A 24,078-nucleotide genomic window follows, 5' to 3' on the forward strand; every position below is an offset into this window, starting at 1 on the left:
AGAAACTATCACAACAGTGTAATTTAAGTACCTCATCTGTCCACATGATGCCGGTGAATTGCTGGTGCAAACATATCGTCATCGCTATGATGATCAGGTGCTAACTGCTGTTTTCTCACTGCTTTCATTTTTTTGTTGTGCGATATTGTTTTTGAGAGGAAATATTCATCTAAACGTCATTCTCAGCAGTGTGAGCTGCGTCTGGATGTTCGTCAACAGTATCGCTTATTCGCTTTCCAAAATTCTTCGCAGAACTTCGTCGTGACTCGTGAGTACATCGTGGCATTGATTCTCGAGAACCATAGACAGCCGAGACAGTTCACTTAACGGCCCAACGGTGTCGCTAATAACAACGGTTTCTGAATTACAAAAAGGCCCTTTTAATATAGGCCTAATACAATTACATAAATGCATATTTTTATAGAAATTAAAATATAAAAACGTTCTATACGTGGCATTTCAATCATTGGTTATTAAAATCTAAAAAAATTAATAGCTTATTTCACACAGAAGAAAAATGAAATGCAAAACTACACTTACAGCACCACCAGAATGTCATTCCTTTTTAAATCTTCATCCTGTTTGCAACCCTCTCTAAGCATTGGATGCAATGCAGGAAGGCAGTTTGAGTCAAGTTTTATACTATATTTCCTGGGTCACGGCTGAATGACCCATGAAAAGAGGGGCTGAGAGGGAACACCAGCTGGGTCTACCATCTGTCGTTGCGCAATGCAACGGACGGGCTGGGCAGATGCCACCAGTGAGCTGGATAGAAACCAAGCACAACAAACCGATACGAAACAAAAACAAGCTGGACTTTGGAAGTGGTGGCATGTAGGGGCTCAAACTGGGAAGAAAAGTGAAATTACAGCTATTAGATGTGAAAGCAGGAAGTATATTGCAATTACAGAGGTGATGGTAATCTAAAAGACAATTAAGGGTATGTATGAGGAAATCATATGTGGTAAGCTAAGGACGTATAGGGCTGAAATGAGCTTTACCATCAGTTTTTACCAGCATGAAATGAGATTTTAGAGCAAATCCTTTTAATGAGATCAAGTAGACCAGGTGCAGGTCTTATGCAAGCCTCTGGGGTTTTCTAAAATGGTGGGCAAACTATCAAACCATTGAAGTAATGAATACTGACTGGCCGTTCGGTGCCAACTCTCCCCTGTCATGGATAAAACAGTGAAGCAATTAGAACAGCAAGTGCACTCCCTTAATTCTTCTTTTTTAATTACTGCACTCTGTTCATCCTCGGGGACTGTGAGGCCTTTTTGGGCCTTAAAAAAACTGCATCACAGCTCTCCTGTGCTCCTGTCTTCAGTTTTTTAGTAAAGAGTCCCTATGCTGTTTTGGTCTCCTAATCCTATAGGCTTCAGGCGTGTTCAGTTAATTTAGTCGGAGTGAAAATGTGCACCAACGAGTGAACTTGAAGTGTCAGTGTTGGGACTAAGCAAATAACTTGCAATTCTAAGGCCTAAAAACCCTTCAAACCTCAAGCAAGGCCTTTTCTTTCTTTCTTTTTCCTAGAATGTCTCAAATAGTTTGATTCATTTTAGCGAGTCAGTTTGTTTGAGCGGCTCATTTCAATGAACTCCAAACCGATTCCTCAAATTCATTTGAATAACTCAATTAATTTCCCATAGCTCATTGCACAGCATTTTTGTTGTGAAGTAAATGGTAAAGCCACCGTACATCACAATCACAAGTAGCATGTAAAGTTTTGAAATAGAAATTGAACTGAAGGTACAAACTTGTGTTTTCTTCTGATTCTTTACCTAAACACAGTTAGTATGTAGCCTACTCATGCATTGCTACGTTTATAATGCAAAAATAAACTGTGCTTTGGACCCAAAAGTGAAAAGATCTGCAGAGGGAGGGGTGGAATCGAAGGAACAGCTTTAATTGCTCGATGTTCATGCCATAATGCAGGCTATTTTGCTTTATGGAATGGGATGTAATAGCACCCCTGGTCCCAGGTAGGCATCTGGGCAGAGGGAGCTCAGCTGCATTACGGAATATGCCCCTTAAACCCTTACCAGCCTGTTTAATGAGATTCATATAGGATGAATGTGTCAAAGTCACACTCACAGCTTTGGAAAACTATGGTCTCTGCACACACCCTCCCGTGAGCCACACCATCACACTCTAAATATACTTGGATATCGTCTACTGTAATGTGTTAATGCAATTTCCACTCCTTGGTGTGAAAATTCTATTTAGAGTCATTCTGAAGAGCACCTGCTATGGGCAGTTTTTGAGCGTTTACTGGGAAAACACTGTCGGTAGCCTAATTAAAAAACTGGTTTAAAGTGGAACTGTGGTACTTCGGAATGAGTCTCCGATAGCCTCTGGCTAAATTATGAAGTGGTAATGGAATCTCGTTAGCATTATAATTACTAGAAGATTTAAAAAAAAAAAAAAAAAAAAAAAAAAAGCTAAGTTATTTGTCTGATTCCTGAAATGGTCTGCCCTTTTCTGATGGGGAAAATAATTGTATTTATTTATTTATTTTTGCAGGCTTCATCCTGAATTAAAAAGTGGCTTGGATATTTTCTCATGACATTTACCTACATATAAAAATGCTGAAATCCTAATAGATTGGAGGTTAACTACCACTGATTCACAAATTACAGGACTAAAGGAGCAGGAACCCTGTAACACATGTAATCACAGACAAATGAACAGTGGCTGTAATTATTGCAATTAACAGACCTAGACTGACTCCATGGGTGAGTGATTAAATAACAACAACAGCTGTTACAAACAAACAAACATACAAACAAACAAGGAAATATTTCATGTCAGACACACTTCATCACGGGCCAAAGGGTAAACAAAGTTGGTTTACAAGATATAGACTGCCATGCGTTCTTTTAGAAGTAGAATTAATCAATAGATTTGCTAGATTTTGGAATGGAACTAAATGAGGGCTGCCAAATGTCATGATACGCATGTTCTGTCTGTCCATGATGAGACAACGAAAGTGGTTATAAATAGAGTCAGGATGTCTCTGGATGTTACTTTGCAGTAGCTGTTTGAGAACATGTTGTATAACAACAGATTTGGCTTTTGCAAAGCAAGCAGCACTTAAAACCACACTCTACTTTTCTCAAAATCTCTCAAAAATAACACCACATGGGGCTTTCAAAGGGGTGCACCAGAAGATAAAACGAAAAGTGTGTTTATCAGAAGATGCCACAGATAAAAGCCATAAAGCAACGAACTGATGGATGTAATGGAGAGATGCTAGCCTACATAATGAATAATTGATGCGCATGCTATTTTTACAAGACATGGTAGCAAAGAAAATAACGTCAAGGAAGAGAAGAGATTGAATGTGGTTGATATATAAAAACAATCAGGCCTCAAAAGTGCTTCGAGATGGGAAACCAATTGGAACCTTTATTTTTAAGAGTGTATGCTGGGGCATTTTCTCTCGAGGTGGGAAGGAATTGCATCCTCAAAAGAAATTGGATGAGTAAGTAATTGGCAGTACAAAACTAAACCAAAACAAATATTACTAAATATTAAATTACATATATTTCTAACAAAGTGGAAAATTATGAGTGGGAAACTATTTTCTTTAAGCCCAGACTTTCTTAGTTGGTATATACTGAGCCCCTAAAGGGACATGGTGTAGAAAAAAATGAGATGGGTGGAAAAATTATTTGGCAATGTTTTTGCGTTCTCTTGCAAATATTTTGCAATCCCACGAGAAATTTTGTGTTTGCGTTAACACGAGAAACTTTGCGTTCACTCTCAAAAAAACGAGGACATTTTTTTGCGAGGGAATTCAAAAGCTTTGAGAGCAAACACTACGTTTCTCAGGGGAACGCAAACCTTTTGCAAGTAAATGAAAAGTTTCTCGGGAGAACGCAAAACATTTGTGAGATAACGCAAAAACACGGAGTTTTTTTCTTAACTTTTTTTTTTTTTGGCACCACCATGTCCCCTTAGGGGCTCCGAAAACATAGTTCTAACGTACATTCGCAAACAGCATTGCAAAGTTGTGTGACTGGAGAGCTCTCGAGCTGATGTGGTTAGAAGCTTAGTTTCTTGTTTGCATGACATGTGGACTTGATAAATCCTTATCTTGAGCCAAATAAGCAAGCTGACATTCAGTACAATCTATACCTTTCATTTAGAATACATCGGAATGTCATTTACGTCTTTTAGTTTTATCGTTGATGAAGAATATCATGCATGACCAAACTACATTTTCCATAATTCTCTGTGGCAGCACAAGAATGAAAACACATCCAGCAACAATAACACACCCATTATGCATGCTTTGTTCATCATGTATTGTTTTTTGTCAATACAAAAGACAGAGAAATGTGAAATTGTCCAGAGTCCCAGGAGGACTTAGCATAATTAGAGTAAACAACTCATCCACTTGAAATGAACTTGAACCAGATTTTAGTGTCTACTCAGCTAGGTTAAATTAAACACATCATTATATTTGCTGTGTTTACTGAAGTTGACTAACTCAGTTAAATAAGATACACAAAATAAGCTATGTAAAATATTTAAAATCCTAAATAAAACAGTAGGCTACTTGTCTTTTTTTGTTTGGGGGTAGGGTTTACTTTATAGTGCACAGACCTCAAAATGGGTCAAGTGGAGATAAAATTATGAAGATAAGAAGATAAAATTATTAATTTCATGTACTTTTAAGCCCCCAAAAATATATAAACACCAAATGGAATTGTAACATTGGAATAGATAAATCCAAACCCAAAAACGGGATTTTGCCTCCTCATTTCCAAAGATCAGCACAGGCTAACAGTTTATCAAAGTCATCTTTCCTATGCGAATGGGATTAGGGCATCTGTCTGCTCTTTTAGTGGACTCAGATTAGCCCCTCCCCTTCCTCTTTGACATCCTCTTCTATCCTCATTTTCCCCTATGGATTTGTAGAAAACGGTTTAATAAACTAGTGAATCAGATTTTCTTTGTACTCATCCTCTGCCCTTTTCATTCTCACTGGAACATGCAAGTCTAGACAAAAGCCAGTGAATTTCTGAGAGATAGCACTGAACCCTACCCGAGTGACACCGCGGTCACAGCCCTCGGGAATTAAACCAGCAGATCAATTCATATCCTGTCCACGAGTAATTACAGATTGTGACACACACAGAATATCCATCCCACAGAAGCCGTCCAGCAACAACATGGCTGGAATTTGTAGGCTTTTCCTCAACAGTCTAAAGGAAATGTTCATATGAGGTAAAAAAAAAAAAAAAAGGCTGCAGAAGGAAGATGATATTTATTATGTGGATATTGACCAAATGCTGAGGGTGGTTTGAATAATCCTATAAGAGCGAGATATGCTTGAATACATTGCCAAATTGCCTTTTTAGATTAACTATGGGCAATATGTCCAGGAATGCTGATAATGATTTATGCTTGTGTTGTGTGAAAATCAGCCGAGTATTAAACAATGACAGATACTAAGGGGGGAAAGAGAATTCAGCCATCATGTTGATATGCATGGGCTTATTAATGTAACAAGACAATCTAAACAACAATTACTTTTTTGCAGAGTGCTACAAGCATTCTTACCTCTCATGGAAAACTTCCACCAGATTCACAACAGGTGTGTCTGCACATTTGTTCTCTTGTAAATGAATCCAGTTTATGCTAAATGAGGGAATATGAGTCTGTCATTACTAATTACCATAAGACACGCCCAAACCGTCTCCATATAAGGGCCTCTGTAACAATTTGTCTTGTACAGTCATTAATCACAATTCAAAAGTATCCTTATGCTCTATAAAGATGTGCGTCAAGATTTCGGATGAAAGTGAAATATGTCAAAACCAGTTAAAACAAACACATTTACACAGGCATAGACTATAGGCCACACATGATCAGTTGCATTTTAATGCCTAAACTATAATATATCGAGCTATTAAAATATGATTTTGTTTCATATTATTTTATTCATATTTTGATCAATATTATTAAGTATAATATTATAATTAACGTATTGATTTCTGCGTAAAAACATTAACTAACATGAATGATGATCGGTTGCATTTTTATGTCTAAACAATCCTAGATCAAACTATTAATATTACAATATCATATTATTTGAATGAATCTTATTTTATAATCTAAGATTATTATATTAAAAAATAAACATTCTCTGTTTAACACATTCCACATTCTTAATATACAGTGTTAATATTCTTAACACATAATACATTTAGCACAAATGTATTGATTTCTGTTTGACAAATTTATGAATATTAATGTGTTTTTACTGTGCACACGGTTAGTGAATGAGACCTTACACTGTAAAAAATTATATGTTCAATAAGTTATGACAACATGTTTTTACATTGCTTAAACTCATTTCAACTTTTTGTTATAAGTTATACAAGATTCAACAATTTTTAAGCTCAGTTTAATGTAATTTAAGTTGAAATGACTTAAACATCCAAGTTAATTGTACTTGAAAATTTAAGGCAGCAACTTTTTTTACAGTGTCTGTTCCGCTGTTATATAAAGTTGACATGAAACAGAAGTTGCGGTAGTCTGGTCTTCCCTATTGTGACGTATTTCTGAGTGAAACGGAAAAATGTAGGCCGCGAATTACCCATTTTGATGGTGGCTTTAAGTGTCCCTTTGGATTTATCAACAAAAATGCAATTGGTCTGGATGCATTGCAAAAAAGTGTCAGCTTTTTACTAAACAATAGCCTATACTTTAATAGATTTTTTGGGGAAAAATCGCATTATAACATGAGCTTCAATTATACATCATTATTTCCCTCTGGAAATGAGTTTTACTAAACCAATATATTTTATAAGGGTTTAACATTTATTCCAGAGCTGTGTTACAAAAACACAAAGCTGACATGTAGCAGAAATATGCTACAGTTGAAAGGAAACCAGAGGATAGTCGCTCCGAGGGGCCCATTATCTCCAAATACACTGGAGAGAGACAGTTAACAAGTATAAGGCACAGCCAAAAAAGGAAAGCACTGGCATTTGGTGTTGTGCTTGTGCAGCATTACTGCCATTAGCGTGTGGCTGGCACAGGAGAATTACCTCTGCCTCCCACGCCTGGCAGTGTGGGTGGCTGAGAGTCACGCTCAAGGATCCTTATGGCATTTTCATCTCTCTCTGCTCTCCTTCGGTGAAGTCACTTTCGCTGTACTCTCTTATTGAGACAAACAGAAACACCCCGACAGAGATCACAATCACAGCTCGCTGCTGCAGGAATACTAATGTCCTGTGATGAAAAGAGGCTCAACACCTGAGGATATGACATCATTGCTGTTCTATCTGACACAATGTGATCTGAATAGCAAAAAGCAGTTTTTACTTTATACGAAGAGAAGACTGTGCATTTTCAATATTCTGTGTGTGTGTGTGTGTCATTCATTTATGTTCTGTTAAATTATGTTTTGTAACTTAAGGTCTTAAGGTTTTAATAATTGAATAATGTTTAATAAACAAATATTTTCAATAAATAAAATTAAAAAGTGAATGATCCCACAAATGCTAAGGTGTTATGAGTGGTTGCCAGGGTGTTGCTAGGTGGCTGACTTGACCGGATATTACAGTGGAAGTAATATTATTGTAAGTAACATCAGCTGCGATTTGTATTATGCATTATTATTTGATCTGATTTCTACAGAGCCCCTAAAGGGACATTGATGGTAAAAAAGTTAAATGGGAGGAAATATTACATTTCAATGCTTTTGTCTTCTCACAACACTTTTGCTTTCCCCTGTGAAACTTTGGGTTTGCTCGCAAAACTTTTGCTTTCCCCTGTGAAACTTTGTGTTTGCTCGCAAAACATTTGCATTCCCCTGAGAAACTTTGCATTATGCGGTGTGAGGAAAAACTATATTTCAGTGCTTTTGCAAAAGTTTCTTGGAGGAATGCAATCGTTTTGCGAGAGAACCGTTTCCTTGGAACGCAAAAGAATCAAAATATAATTTTTCCTCCAATCTCATATATTTTGTTCCATCTCCATGTCCCCTTAGGTATATTCCAGAATAACACAAACATTATTTAATAAATACAACAAGGAACATGCAGGAGATAACAGGAATAATAATATAACCTAATCAACTAATCAACAGATCCAGAAACAGGTGCGCAACTCATTACCAACCATTGAAACTAAGGAAACACAGGCAAACAGGAACGGAACAAAACCAAACTGAGGGGTCGACATAATTTTCAACTAAAAACTGAAAACTTTATATGCGTTTTGGCCATTCATTTACACGACAACAGCGTTTTGGGTTCCTGAAAACGCAAACTTTTGAAAACTGGTTTCAAAGTGCAGGTTTTTTAAAACATTACAGTTACAGTCGCCGTGTAAACTACAAAAACGCGAATTTATGAAAAAGGTGACATCCCGTGCATGTGTATTATGTGTTCAGTCTATAGGTGCGTAGTGTGACATCGGCAACTACTGGCCTGACAGCGAAATACAGCGCTTTAAGTCATTTCCGTGAATATGTGTGAACAGGGATCTTTCTGACAATGTTGTCATCTGGGGGAGACCGGGGATGGTTGTAACACGGGTCAGTTGTAACAATTCCAATCTGTACAATCAGGAACTAGTTACAAATCCCCTGATTCACTTCACACATGCTCAGTTTAGTCCTTATTCCACATGTAATAAAGTAGAACCCTGTGGCAAACACAGCAGATGTTAGAGTGGAAAAAACAATTTTGAGGTATGAAAGTAACTTTTTTTACTTTGTTTATTTTTGTTATGGGAATTTCTGCTTTATAGTTAAACTCATCAAATTTAAATTATGTTTATTGTGTGTCTGTGTAGATATTTTTCATGTAAGTTGTTAGTGCAAATGTTTTGCCTGTTAGCTGTAAGGTGAGCTAGTTCATACATGACTCTGGGTTAGTTGTAACAACAATGAAACGTTACAACCTAACCCTAACACCTTACACACGTCACACACACACACACACACACACACACACACACACACACACACACACACACACACACACACACACACACACACACACACACACACACACACACACACACACACACACACACACACACACACACACACACACACACACACACACACACACACACATGTTTAATTTAAATTTTATTATGGCCAATACTATAACTGACAGTAACAAACAAGCTTACACACAAACAATGTTTTGTGTTCAAGTTAAATTTATAGTGGTCAATTACTATGACTAAGAGTGACACACACACAGACACACATCAGTTATATTGAAAAGTCAGTGTTGAATAAAAAGCTTTCAAAATCCTTTTTTGTTTGTTTTTTGTCAAAATCCTTATTTCATTATGTTACATATCACCCTGGTGGATCTCATAATGTTACATCTCACCCCAGGGTATGTTACAACTTACCCAGACAACCCAGGGTGAATTGTAACATTTCACTCCTCGTGTTTGAAACTAAACCATGCATTTTCTGTTTGTGTTGCAAAGATAAAAGTTATGTCATTTGATAGCAGACACTTGTAACTAGTTTGAATCACATTTTGAACACACTGGCTTAAAAGTACTCCAAGATATAGACAGAAAGGTCAAAAATGTTACAACCATCCTCGGTCTCCCCCATGCGAAAAATGCAAAAGAAAAACGTTTCCATTTTTAGTACATCGTTGTCGTGTAAACGTGGCCTAAAACACGAAGAAACTAACATACTCGTGACAGAATTTTTTATGTCCAAGATGGTAATTGGATGACATTTAGGCTACTTGACAAAAATGAAGCATACTGTTTGAAACATTTATTTCATCTACATATTTCATCAAGCTGTAAGCTAGTTTTTCATTCTGAAAATCGCATAAAATGCCTTTACTGTCTCAACACCATATAGCTACATGAGTGCAAAATAGCCTTTCTCCAGTGTAAGGGCTCTAACTCTATCACACACATACTGAGAGGCACTTGCCTCAATCTGTCCTTTGGCGTAGCGAGGGCAATGCAGGACGTCTGGCTCGGTGAGCTGTAGAAACCGAGCTGTGTGGACACTAGCATGCCAGCACCTCCAAGTGGGCTCAGCCTCCGTCACATTCACAGCCTAATTATGACTACAAGATGAGCAGATACTGTAGGCTACTCGTTAGCTTTCAATGGCATTGCCAGAAACATTTCTTATACGTTACACCAGCACTGGCTCACATACTGGCAGATGTTCATCTCAACAAGGTTGGCAATGATGCAGAGTTGAATCAAAAGATGATGTACTGGAGGGCAAAAAGAGTTTACTTTTCTGCTTTTCAAACAGCCTCAGTTGGGTTAAGAACAAAAGATTGACATTGAAATATCAAGATAACACTGTTCGCTAAAAAGGTTCTTTAAAGTGCAAAAAGGTAATACAAGGGAGATACAGTAGCCTAGCTTCTTTTTTAGGAACCTTATTATTTTCAAGAGTGAACTTGCTAATATGTCTTTGGAGGGTGGGAATTTGGGAAAAGAGGTCTAATTCTGTTGATTAGAAAACGTCACTTATAGCACATATTAGATTTGAGTCTGTGTACGAGAAGCGGATCCTAAACCAGCAATTAAGGAGCAGTTTTATCTCTCAGTAGCAATCAGAAGCAGCAGGCAGTGAGGTAATTCACCGTGGATCTTCTATCGCGAGCATATTGATAGTGCCACAAGATTCCGCTAGTCTAGGACTTCATTTGGAAACAATTTAAAGAAGACACTGTGAATTAGCCTGAGGTAATTAGGACAAATAAGGCCAAGGTGCAATGACATGCTGATTTGCACATTTCACCTACTCCCATTAAGTCTGCATAGTTCATCTGTAGCAGGACAAAAGGTTGCGAAGGAAAAGAAAAGTCCATTGAGAGCATACGGTGGCTTTTTCTTCCTCAAAATGTACCTATTTGTTTCATGAAGATGTTAACATCATACTCTGCTGTAATAAAATGATTCTTCAGATTCAGGGCACTGTTTTATGACACAAGAAGCTGTTTCCTAGAAAGTTAGAAAGTTCAAAATCACTTTAGAAGGAAGCTGCATGTAGTTCAGGAACACTGTGGGATCTATACATTGACAGTAGCAATGTGTTTGTGTATTTGTATTATTTATTATCCTGTTTGATGGCATAATGGACCAATAATGGGATGATGGACTGGTTGGTGCCATAATGAAATGCTGATGGCTCTAGATCCAGCATCCCAATTTATTTTTTAAATTGAAATCTTATGGAGGAAGCAGACATGGACAGACTACAAATTAAGAAATGGGCACATTATTTATGATGTACCGTCATTTTATGAACTGTCCACGATTTTACAAAGCTGTGCCAAAAACGTACTCTTCTATAACACACCTTTTCCATTACTGTGTCCAGAGCCGGCTCTGCCAGGACGGATGAGCGCAATTAAATGATGCATGCAATGCACAAATAAACGAAATCAATTCCCAGGAAATATCATCTGGGAAAGATTTGTATATATGAAAACAATACTTTCAGAAAGGTTGAGTGCATCTTTGCCATGGAAAGTCTGATTTGAATTTACAGATTCATTTGCCTATGGTGTGTTCAAGTCATGTCGGAAAGATAGATTATTTACGAGTTTGATGCACATGAACACCACTAAAAATTCGTAAATACGAGTGGGAAGCTTGGGATTTTCTTTAAGCCCAGAGTTTACGAGTTGGGGGTGTGTTAGTGGTGGAATACCACAATACAGGTATTTAGCAGTGATACTGTCAGGCTTTTTTAAAAACACGACTTCCAAACTCGTAAATACCAACTTCCCAGACTTGAACGCACCATAAGACAAAATAAAGGAAAATAACTCAAAAGGAGCGAATTATTTTAGTGAATTTATAAATGGTAAATGGACTGCATTTATATAGCGCTTTCACAGACCCAATGGCCACCAAAGCGCTTTACATTTTGCCTCACATTCACCCATTCATACACCGACGGCGGTGTCAGCCATGCAAGGCGCCATCCAGCTCATCGGGAGCAGCTGGGGTTAGGTGTCTTGCCAGCCCGTTCTCATCCCAAGGCGTCATACATGTGACGCTTTGGACATTTCGTCGAAATCTTACGCACATGGCATCCTTTAGCGTCAATATGAGACGCAGATCCCAAGGCGTCCTAACCGTAACCCTACCCCAGACCAAAACCTACCCATAACAGTGCGTGTTATATTGACGCTAAAGGATGCCATGTGCGTAAGATTTCGACAAAATGTCATATGGCGTCACCTATATGACGCCAAAGGATGAGAATGTGTTGGTCTTGCTCATGGACACCTCGACACTTGGTCAGGTGGAACCGGGGATTGAACCACCAACTTTCCGGTTTAGACAACCTACATGAACCACTGAGCAACTGCCGCCCCACTGCCAACTTTACTTTGGTTTTCAGTTGTAGTTCATATAAAAAAAGGCTAAACTTTTTCCATCAACAAGCTACTTTTTCAAGCAGCAGTGTGGTGAAAATGCCTTATTGTGCCCACAGCTTTATAGTGAAGTGAGGCTACCTCTCCTAAAACACTGTGCATCAGTTTATTCAGACACTTTATCTAAAGAGTTTAAAGCAAGTTAATATATAATAATAAAAACAATTCTGATTCAAATCATTGCTGAGACGTCCCTGTATGGAATTTTGCATTTTCACAGTGAAAACTGTCCCACAGCAAAAGGGAGTCTATGAATAGATTGAGTCATTTCAATTGGTGGGGTCGGTTTTGATGGTTTGTGAAAGAAGGGAGTGTAGATGCTTCTCACTGTGTTGATGAGCTGTGAGGTGACTCTTCACACATACACACCCCCTCCCAGCAGCTATGACAGGCGTCTTCATGTCTCCTCTCTTGTGATGGATTGCCCAGTTCTTCCTCTCAATAATTCAGAGCAGGGAACTCTTATGGGATGCAGAGACAGCACAAACACGTCCCTCTTAGGAACAGGACACGACTTCTGCAGTGTCTCTTCTTCACAGCCACTAAAATCAGCGTTGCCAGATCTCACAAGCAACCTGATCTGAAAAAAAAGTACAAAATAAGGTTTTGGATTATTGGAAAAAGGGCGAAATTGCTTCATTTATTTGATCTGATTTAATCATATAAAAAGTAATAATTTGTAAATACATTAATTTCTTGCAATCAATAATTATCCCTTAAAACTCATCTTTGATAATCAAAATTACATATTTAAACTTTTTTTTCCCTGTGAAATAATTTCTCCATGCCTTAAAATAGCTTGAATGTAACTCAACACCCTTGCTTCATTTTGTATGCAGAACCATAAATATGCAAATTAGCCCCGCCTCCACTCAATCACATCCGCCCAGAATACCTAATCCACTGGGTCAACTGTAGTAAATGCTACACAATGGCAAGTGGAAATATTCGTTTAATTCAGCCATATATGTCCCCACACTTTGACCGGATTGGTTACATGTTTGGTAATAGGAAATACGGGCGGTTTCATATCGTCTTATGCCGAGTTCAGACTGCACGATTTTCAAAATAATCGGGTCACTGTAGTTTTCACACTGCATGACTATCTGGGGTAACATTCAGTTGCTGCTGTGTTCACACTGCACGATGGATCGGCGACAGGAGGTTTCACACTGCATGACTTTACAAAAGAAAGAATCGCCGACAACTTCTGCCTGGTCCGCAAACTACGTTTCACAACCAAACAAACGCGAGAAGTGATAGTGATAGGAAATAACGGAAGATCACGCGTGGGTGAGACCGGAGTTCTCGCGCGACACTGAATTTGTTATTAAAAAAGGTTGCCTACAAATTGTCTGTGCACTGATTTGTAGCGAAAATGAAAAAAAATAAAATAAACAGTTTATGCAGGAAATGGTTGGGAAGACGAGGGGAGCAAGGACTGTGTTTTGCAAAGAGAGTTGGGGGTAAATAAATAATTTTGCAAATGTCCTGCTGTTGCTGCTGGTCATGCAAATGTTTGTGCTTTGTTTCTGTTTGATATAATTGTAAATATAGGCCTATCTATTAAAATACTGATATTCTGGTCTATAACTCCTCCTCCTCCTCCTCCCTGTATCTTGCTCTCTCAGTGGCTGTCGGTCATCGCCGATGTAGTTTTCAGTCAGAACACATTCACACAGCAGGATTGTGAATCGCCGACAGGTCCAGATATTTAGCATGCCAAATATCTCACGGGCGTCGGCGACTCGTCGGCGATTCTCTTATGCCGAGTTCAGACTGCACGATTTTAGCCCCGATTTTGGCTCGCCGACAGGTTTTGAGAAATCGCCGACAAATGCCCGAAATCACAGGCAAATCGGAGCTCGTTCACGCAAGTGTCAATCACGCAGTGTGAATGAGCAAAGACGCGATCTGAGAGAATCGCCGACGAGTCGCCGACGCCTGTGAGATATTTGGCATGCTAAATATCTGGACCTGTTGGGGATTCACAATCCTGCTGTGTGAATGTGTTCTGACTGAAAACTACATCGGCGATGACCGACAGCCAATGAGAGAGAGCAAGATACAGGGAGGAGGAGGAGGAGGAGGAGGAGGAGTTATAGACCAGAATATCAGTATTTTAATAGATAGGCCTATATTTATAATTATATCAAACAGAAACAAAGCACACACATTTGCATGACCAGCAGCAACAGCAGGACATTTGCAAAATTATTTATTTACCCCCAACTCTCTTTGCAAAACACAGTCCTTGCTCCCCTCGTCTTCCCAACCATTTCCTGCATAAACTGTTTATTATTTTTTTTCCATTTTCGCTACAAATCAGTGCACAGACAATTTGTAGGCTATCATTTTTAATAACAAATTCAGTGTCGCACGAGAACTCCGGTCTCACGCACGCGTGATCTTCCGTTATTTCCTGTCACTTCTCGCGTTTGTTTGGTTGTGAAACGTAGTTTGCGGACCAGGCAGAAGTTGTCGGCGATTCTTTCTTTTGTAAAGTCATGCAGTGTGAAACCTCCTGTCGCCGACCATCGTGCAGTGTGAACACAGCAGCAACTGAATGTTACCCCAGATAGTCATGCAGTGCGAAAACAACAGTGACCCGATTATTTTGAAAATCGTGCAGTCTGAACTCGGCATTAGATTGCGTCTTTGCTCATTCACACTGCGTGATTGTCACTCACGTGAATGAGCACCGATTCGCCTGTGATTTTGGGCATTTGTCGGCGATTTCTCAAAACCTGTCGGCGAGCCAAAATCGGGGCTAAAATCGTGCAGTCTGAACTCGGCATTAGAGACTGGTACACTGTATTTTTAAGGAGAACACTCACATAGGTTGCCAGATTGAGGACACGCAACAGAAAAAAGCGCAATTAGTAATGGGGTGTCAAAAGACTATTGGGTAAATTGGCAGTGGGCAGGATCAAACAGTCCAAAACAAAAACAGACATTCGGACCGGAAAGCACATTTCAAAGTAGAATAACTGTTTTTTGCTTTGTTTTTCTGAGAAAGTGTTTGAACTTAGCATGTTTCCTAAATCTCTGCAAACATATTATATGCTTTGGTCAAAAAAAATGTATACAGCACATTTAATGTAAAAAAATATATGCATTAAACAAGGCTAGATTATAACCTGCTGTTTTCAATAATTTTATCATTTCACAAAATTAATTAAATGTTTCACATATACAACTGGTCATCTAAATCAATTAATAAACTGATTAAAGTGACGTTTGAATAAAGTGTAACCTTGAAGAAAGTTTAAACTTGTGCATAGACCTATAAGGAAAGGGAACATGGGAGGAAAAGAGTGAAACAAATTACAGTGATAAAATAATGACAAACTATATCAGCTGGGAAGATTTGACAGCTGCAAATAGCAGTTGGTCACAATTTATTGTGCAAAGGGGGGATAAAGCGAGACTGTATTCTGGAAATAAACCCCTCAACAATCGTAACTACCAAGCAAGCACAAATTAGAGGACATGGCAACACTGACTAAAATCTGTCTGCATCTGCTATGATAAGGAAACAAATGTGGATTGCGGTTTCTTGTCTGTTGGCGCACAGCGGAATATTTCAAACATTGGGTTACAAGATAAATTTGCTTGAAAATACAGCTTTCTCAGCATGAATTTCACCTAATGAAACTCTAAAACAAGAGGAACATGGACTCGGTTTGTAAAATGATTTTCATCAAACCTTTTTTTTCCCCCCCACTGAGGCACCATATTCTCTTTAGCAGACAATACAAATACCATTTTCACTGAGTAATTGACACCAGCTGAACGACCAGCTGCCTTGTACAGACAGACATTCAAAAGCCAGGATGGGGAAAGAAAACATTTAAATTCTCCTGATAGCATGTTTTTCTTCACTTGTGGACAGGAAATAATGTAGATATCTGGATCTTATTTTCTGTCCACAAATACCTTGATAATTCTGAAATATGTGCCCTGCAGATTTCCACAAAACTGAAAAGACCTTCGCGTGTGTTTGAAGTATTCTTCAATAATTTGATTATCATTTCAGCTCAGTAGGTAGTGCTCTTAGATCAATTTATCATGTTTCACCTAAAATCAGTGTGATAAAATGCAATAAAATTCAGCAGATTACGTCTGGCCTTGAGCAGATAAGTGGTGCATAATCGCATCATTTTATGAGATTCTTTAGTCGTATTCGTTTCATTAATATCCGTGTGTTATGTTTTAAGCATCATATCCTGGTGTGATTATGGATTGCTGTGCTCTCGTGTGCATGAGCCCCAGTGAAGATGACCTCATTTCTCCCTGGAATCTCAATGGTGAATTCAGACCATGTTGTTCCACATCAGTGACATCAGAATGCTCATTTGGGGGACGTGGGCTGCATTGATTGATTATCTAATGCTGGCCGCTCAATGGACCTCAAAGTTTCCAAGTTGTCCTATTGGGGAAAGCCCATGCACACTAAAATGAAAGGAACAAATAGAGATACAGACAGAGAGAGAGAGAGAGAGAGAGAGAGAGAGAGAGAGAGAGAGAGAGAGAGAGAGAGAGAGAGAGAGAGAGAGAGAGAGAGAGAGAGAGAGAGAGAGAGAGAGAGAGAGAGAGAGAGAAATAATACAATTTTAGTGCAATCTTTCTCCATTTCATTGATATGCTGGCATAAGGGTTATTCGATAACAAAATCCTACTTAAAAGGAAAAACAATCAAATCATAATGCAATTCAATCTTCTCACTGAGGCACAGAACAAAGATACATCCTCAAGGACTGATTAGAAAACACATTAAATAACAGATAAAGAGTGTAGAAATACAAGAGCATAAAGATAAACATAGTGGAGAGGAAGAAGGAAGATCAGGCATCCTAAGGGCCCTTGAAAACCCAGGGGTCACACCTATTCAAGACATTAAAAGACAATTATTCCAGCCCGTTCTCATCCTTTGGCGTCATACATGTGACGCTTTGGACATTTCGTTGAAATCTTACGCACATGGCATCCTTTAGCATCAATATGAGACGCAGAACCCAAGGCGTCATACAGGTGACGCTCGTCTAAATCCGACGCACATCGTTTAGCGTGAATATGAGACGCAGATCCCAAGGCGTCATAACCGTACCCTACCCCAGACCAAAACCTACCCATAACAGTGCGTGTTATATTGACGCTAAAGGATGCCATGTGCGTAAGATTTCGACGAAATGTCATATGGCGTCACCTATATGACGCCAAAGGATGAGAATGCGTTGATTATTCCTGATTGTAAAATGGTATTAAATCAGAAAGGCAGTGAAAAACTGGTAAAAGGAAAATGGTTTAAAGCCATTTATGCATATACAGTGAAATTGAATATAGACTTATTAGAAGTTTTGGGTCGGTAAGACTGGTTGTACGAACTAACCCGAGGTCCACAGAGAAGGAAATTAATAATTGAATAAAGTTGTTATTTTTGTTTGTTTTTTTGCGCACAAAAAGTATTCTCGTCGCTTGATAAACTTAAAGGAGAACTCCGGCGCAAAATGAACCTTTGGTCTAATTACACATTGTTACCTAGTCAACCGTTATCTGAGATTTGTTTTCATGATTATCGAATGTAAATAGTTTTATCTCTAAAAACAGTTTCGCCTATAAAGCTAGTATAACGCTAGTATATTGGGCATAGTGTAATGACAAATAAAAATCGCTTGTTAATACCACTAACTAGGCTCAAAATAGCCCCACACTAACACGGTAGCATAATGAGGGTCCCTACCTTCAAACCGAAGCATTGAGAACTTTGTCAGTGTCCAGACAGTTTAATAAGAAGATATTTTAAACATACAGTCAACTTCGCGTATACAGGCAGAAGCCATATTTGAAATACAGTCTTTACCAGTCGATCTACGAACGCCGATCCAAGCCTGCTGTTCGCGCTCACCTTATCACAACTTATAGCTCGTTCACATCTCACCAGCGCACTTGGATCGGCGTTCGTAGATCGACTGGTAAAGACTGTATTTCAAATATGGCTTCTGCCTGTATACGCGAAGTTGACTGTATGTTTAAAATATCTTCTTATTAAACTGTCTGGACACTGACAAAGTTCTCAATGCTTCGGTTTGAAGGTAGGGACCCTCATTATGCTACCGTGTTAGTGTGGGTCTATTTTCAGCCTTGTTAGTGGTATTAACAAGCGATTTTTATTTGTCATTACACTATGCCCAATATACTAGCGTTATACTAGCTTTATAGGCTAAACTGTTTTTAGAGATAAAACTATTTACATTCGATAATCATGAAAACAAATCTCAGATAACGGTTGACTAGGTAACAATGTGTAATTAGACCAAAGGTTCATTTTGCGCCGGAGTTCTCCTTTAAGATTGAGCCACTGTAGTCACTTGGACTATTTTAACGGTGTCTTTAATAACTTTTCTGGGCCGGCAAGTTTCAATCCCTTAGAAGCCTATGGAGGAGTGATCCAGCTCTCAGATTTAATCAAAAATATCTTAATTTGTGTTCCGAAGATGAACGAAAGTCTTACGGGGTTGTTTTCATTTTGGGGTGAACTATCCCTTTAATGTCCTTCATTCGGCCTGTTTTAAAGAATGCATTAAGTGTATCATTTGCGTCCTCCGATCACCCACAATCCTTTGCACACTTTAAAATTCTCAAAAAAAGAATTGGCAGAAAATGAGCTTCGCCACTGAGCTTGTCCAATTTCAATACGTAATGCAAGACGAAGTGTTTTTGGAGATAAAGGCATAAACTGTGCACAATGTAAAATACTGGGAGAACATATACAGTTGTCATTACTTGTACGGCATTAATAGAAAGACTTTTTGGCTGAGGGGATTGTTGCCTACAGGCCTCTGAAGGACTGGACTAGGAAGGACACAGCCTCGGATACAGCCTTCTGTTTGAGCACTCATATTTCTCCTTTTGAATTCCACAGGAAAAATAACAGGTTTGGAATCAACGATTCCTAAAGTAGCTTTAAGTTTAAAATCCATCCAGAAATTCATTTCATTTTGTAAAATAAACACAACATCAGTTGTATACTCTCCAAATTAAACAGTAATTATGGCAGCCCAGACTGAAATTCGTGCAAGGGAGACAAACTGAATGACAATATGTGGATTTACATAATGTTTAAATAGCTATGAGGAACAGTAACATTCTCTGTAATGGAAAGCATTGACTCTGCACTTAATTGTAACTGTCTGCAGGGTACTGACAGAAATGATAAGCACCATTAGCATATGAGCTCTCATTATGCTCAGAGGTCATTTCAATCAATAGCTTGTTCTGTGGGCCTGTTTTAAAGGGGCATTATGCAGAAATCCAGTTTTTGTCAAACAGCGACCCCTAGAGTTACTGTGGAGAACTTGAATTTAACGTTACTGTCGTAAATACCACTCACTCAGAGCGTGACATGGCCTGTTACATAGTATACAATAGTACATTGTGTTTAATTTGTCGTTTAATGAGATATAATATATGTTGTTAGTGGTGAGAATTTTCACGTGATTAAATACATAGATCCGACAATTTTAATGGTCCAGAGGCAGAACTTTTGCCAAGTGTGTCAGAGGTTCTGGGTTCTAATCGGTACTAGTAGTATAGTTTATTTTCCTCATCAAAACTGATTGTTTATTAGTGGTTGTATTTCAAGCAGGGACATGTTTTTTGTGATTTCACCATAACAAAATATAGAGAGTCTCTCAGTCCCCGCAACGGATTCAGGCGCGCGTCACAACAGAACACTGTAACTTATCTGCACCACTGATCGCAGAGGCAACGAGCACTTTGGTCACTTGATTTCAAAAATAACACATTTCAGATCGCCTCTTATTTAACAAACGAACGAAATGAATGCTCTACTAGAGTTACCTGGAGATGTTTTATTTGTTTGTAATGGTAACGTTACATCCGTGCCGCGAGAAGTTTCAATGGGGACATAACACACCCGCAAAATATGCCTATGCTCGTGTCCGACTCCTCGCTCAGTCAGTCTGCCGTTTCCTCTTTCTCTGTTCCTCCGACAATGCTTTCCTAGCTTTCTGCATCTTATATGCCGGCTCAGCCATGACGATAGACAAACTCCATCCATCTACCTTGTTCCTGTGTGTATGTGTGCAGTTGCCGTAAAGGAATATGTTACATCGCGAGAGCTGATATCACGCGATACTTCCTGACGCGGCCCGCCGCACCGAAGTTGCAAGTGAGATTTTTTCGCTCACAGGCACCAGGGGGGGTCGAGACGCCCACCATTCAACCCGAAAGAAGTTATATAACCATTTTAATAACTCTGAAGCTGTTCAGTTAAGCTAAAAAAGCTGCATAGTGTCCCTTTAACAACACATTGAAAATAAAGAGAGAGCGATTAATAGGTTTAAGAGTGAGAAATAGAGAAGAAAAAGAGAGAGAGGTGGGTAATACTTTACAATAAAGTTTAATTTAACTACATTAGTTAGCATAAAATAATGATAACCAGTGTTGGGGTAACGCATTACAAGTAACAAGTTACGTAATCAGATTACTTTTTCTAAATTAAGCATCTAAAGATTAAGTATCTAAAGTAATGCATTATTTTTAAATTTACAACAACATTTTTCAAATAAGTAACACAAGTTACTTTGTTTTCCCATTTACTGACTGACAGCTCTCGTGTCTGTATGTTAAGAGAAATCAAGAGTAAGGTGAAGAGGCATTGTGTGCGCTGTGTAATGCTTATGTGTGATGCTTATTGTAGTTCTACCAGAAAGACTCGGGAGATAAAATGTAACAAAAGCATATATTTATTAACAGCTCAGCAAGCAAATATTTATAAAGTTCTTTGGCGTAGGCCCCATCCGTAGCGCGCAATCAGAGGGTAGCGGAATCTGCATTTCCTGCCTGAAGACGAAGGCAGGGCCGTAGCCTACCCCCAAAAATGGGTGGAGGAATAATTCCACTGGGACGGAGCCCACCTCCAAAGAACTGTAAAGAAAAAGTATACCCACCAGTCGTGTATCCTGCGGTTCCTAAAACATAGAAAGAAAAGTTAGTTAAACATAAAATAAGTATGATGAACATGAATTCGTGGATGGCCTTATAGACCGAGAGCTTTAATCAGTTTTTTTTTTTATTTTTTTAAATGCCGAGATGCTGAATTGCTTATCAGGCCACATAGAGACGATGGACCACACATAGAACCCATAATAGCGCAAGGTCGTGATAGACCACATAGAGACAAGGCCACGATGGACCACAAAACCACGATGGGGCGCACATAGACAAGGCCGCGTTCGGCCACACATACAAGCCATTATAGCGCAATGTCGTGATAGACCACATAGAGACAAGGCCACGATGGACCACAAAACCACGATGGGCCGCACATAGACAAGGCCACGATGGGTCACACATAGAAGCCATTATAGCGCAATGTCGTGATAGACCACATAGAGACAAGGCCACGATGGACCACAAGACCACGATGGGCCGCACATAGACAAGGCCACGATGGGTCACACATAGAAGCCATTATAGCGCAATGTCGTGATAGACCACATAGAGACAAGGCCACGATGGACCACAAAACCACGATGGGCCGCACATAGACAAGGCCACGATGGGTCACACATAGAAGCCATTATAGCGCAATGTCGTGATAGACCACATAGAGACAAGGCCACGATGGACCACAAAACCACGATGGGCCGCACATAGACAAGGCCACGATGATAGACCACATAGAAGCCATTATAGCGCAATGTCGTGATAGACCACATAGAGACAAGGCCACGATGGACCACAAAACCACGATGGGCCGCACATAGACAAGGCCACGATGGGTCACACATACAAGCCATTATAGCGCAATGTCGTGATAGACCACATAGAGACAAGGCCACAATGGACCACAAAACCACGATGGGCCGCACATAGACAAGGCCACGATGGGTCACACATAGAAGCCATTATAGCGCAATGTCGTGATAGACCACATAGAGACAAGGCCACGATGGACCACAAAACCACGATGGGCCGCACATAGACAAGGCCACGATGGGTCACACATAGAAGCCATTATAGCGCAATGTCGTGATAGACCACATAGAGACAAGGCCACGATGGACCACAAGACCACGATGGGCCACACATAAAAGCCATTATAGGCACAAGGTCGTGATAGACCACATAGAGACGAGGCCACGATGGACTACAAGGCCATGATGGGCCACACACAGGACAAGGCCACACGGCCATAAAAGACCACATAGAACCAAGGCCACGATGGGTCACACACAGGACAAGGCCATAATAGGCCACACAGCCATGATAGACCACATAGAACCAAGACCACGATGGACCACAAGACCACGATGGCCACACATAGGACAAGGCCACAATAGGCCACACGGCCATGATAGACCACAGAGACGAGGCCACGATAGACCACAGAGACGAGGCCACGATGAGCCACATAGACTAGGCCACACAGAGACAAGGCCACTAGGCCACATAGAACCAAGGCTTTTAGGGGCCACTAGACCACAATGGGCCTTGCAGACCAAGGCCACAATAGGCCACACGGCCATGATAGACCACAGAGACGAGGCCGCGATGAGCCAAAACGGCCGCTAATGCCACACTAAAGATGAGGTCACACTAGACAAGGCCACTAGGCCACACAAAACCAAGGCTATGATGGACCACAAGACGATGGGCCATAAGGACAAGGCCACAATAGGCTACATGGCCATAATCAACTAAACAGAACCATGGCCATGATAGGCCATTCAGGACAAGTCCACAATAAGCCACAAGGCCGTGATGGACCACACAGAGACGAGAGACAAGGCCAAGACAGGCCACACAGTACTAGGCTGCGATAGCCACATAGAGAAAGAATGAATGAATGAAAAGCGCTTTACAATCATGTCAGGGGGTCTTTTCTCAACCAGCACCAGTGTGCAGCATCCACTTGGATGATGCGACGGCAGCCACAGTACAACGGTGCCAGTGCGCTCACCACACACCAGCTATAGTTGGAGAGGAGAGAGAGTGATAGAGCCAATTCAGTGGATGGGGATTATTAGGAGGCCATGATTGGCAGGGGCCAATGGGTGGAATGTGGCCAGGACACCGGGGTTACACCCCTACTCTTTACGAGAAGTGCCATGGGATTTTTAATGACCACAGAGAGTCAGGGCCTCGGTTTAACGTCTCATCCGAAGAACGGTGCTCTTTGACAGTATAGTGTCCCCGTCACTATACTGGGGCGTTAGGACCCACACAGACCACAGGGTGAGCCCCCCCTGTTGGCCTCACTAACACCTCTTCCAGCAGCAACCTGGTTTTCTCAGGAGGTCTCCCATCCAGGTACTAACCAGGCTCAGCCCTGCTTAGCTTCAGTGGGCAACCAGTCTTGGGCTACAGGGTGATATGGCTGCTGGCTAGAAAGGCCACATTATCCGCTTATCAGGTGATGCAAGCTAGAGCTACCATGCAGATAGATGAGGGATATGTAAAAGCATGGCACCACCACCAGTATTTGCATGAGGATTTACCTGAATCGTTACTGGAGAGCTTGCTGAGCTTCAAGGATGATTTTAGAATCGATCTTATACTGTATAGGATTTATCGTGGAAACTCCTCGTTCAGCTGCTGTGGTAGATGCCCCGATTCTGAAGGAATG

The 24,078-nt window shown here is 40.0% G+C and overlaps 1 pseudogene; it reads right to left on the reverse strand.

The window, feature by feature from the left end:
• Window positions 1-23,720: 23,720 nt before the first annotated feature.
• On the reverse strand, window positions 23,721-23,837 carry LOC130072029 (5S ribosomal RNA; annotated as a pseudogene).
• Window positions 23,838-24,078: the final 241 nt, after the last annotated feature.

The sequence above is a fragment of the Rhinichthys klamathensis genome, unplaced genomic scaffold, assembly GCF_029890125.1.
Source record: "Rhinichthys klamathensis goyatoka isolate OS25496 unplaced genomic scaffold, OSU_Roscu_1.1 h1tg000471l_1, whole genome shotgun sequence".
NCBI lineage: Eukaryota > Metazoa > Chordata > Actinopteri > Cypriniformes > Leuciscidae > Rhinichthys > Rhinichthys klamathensis.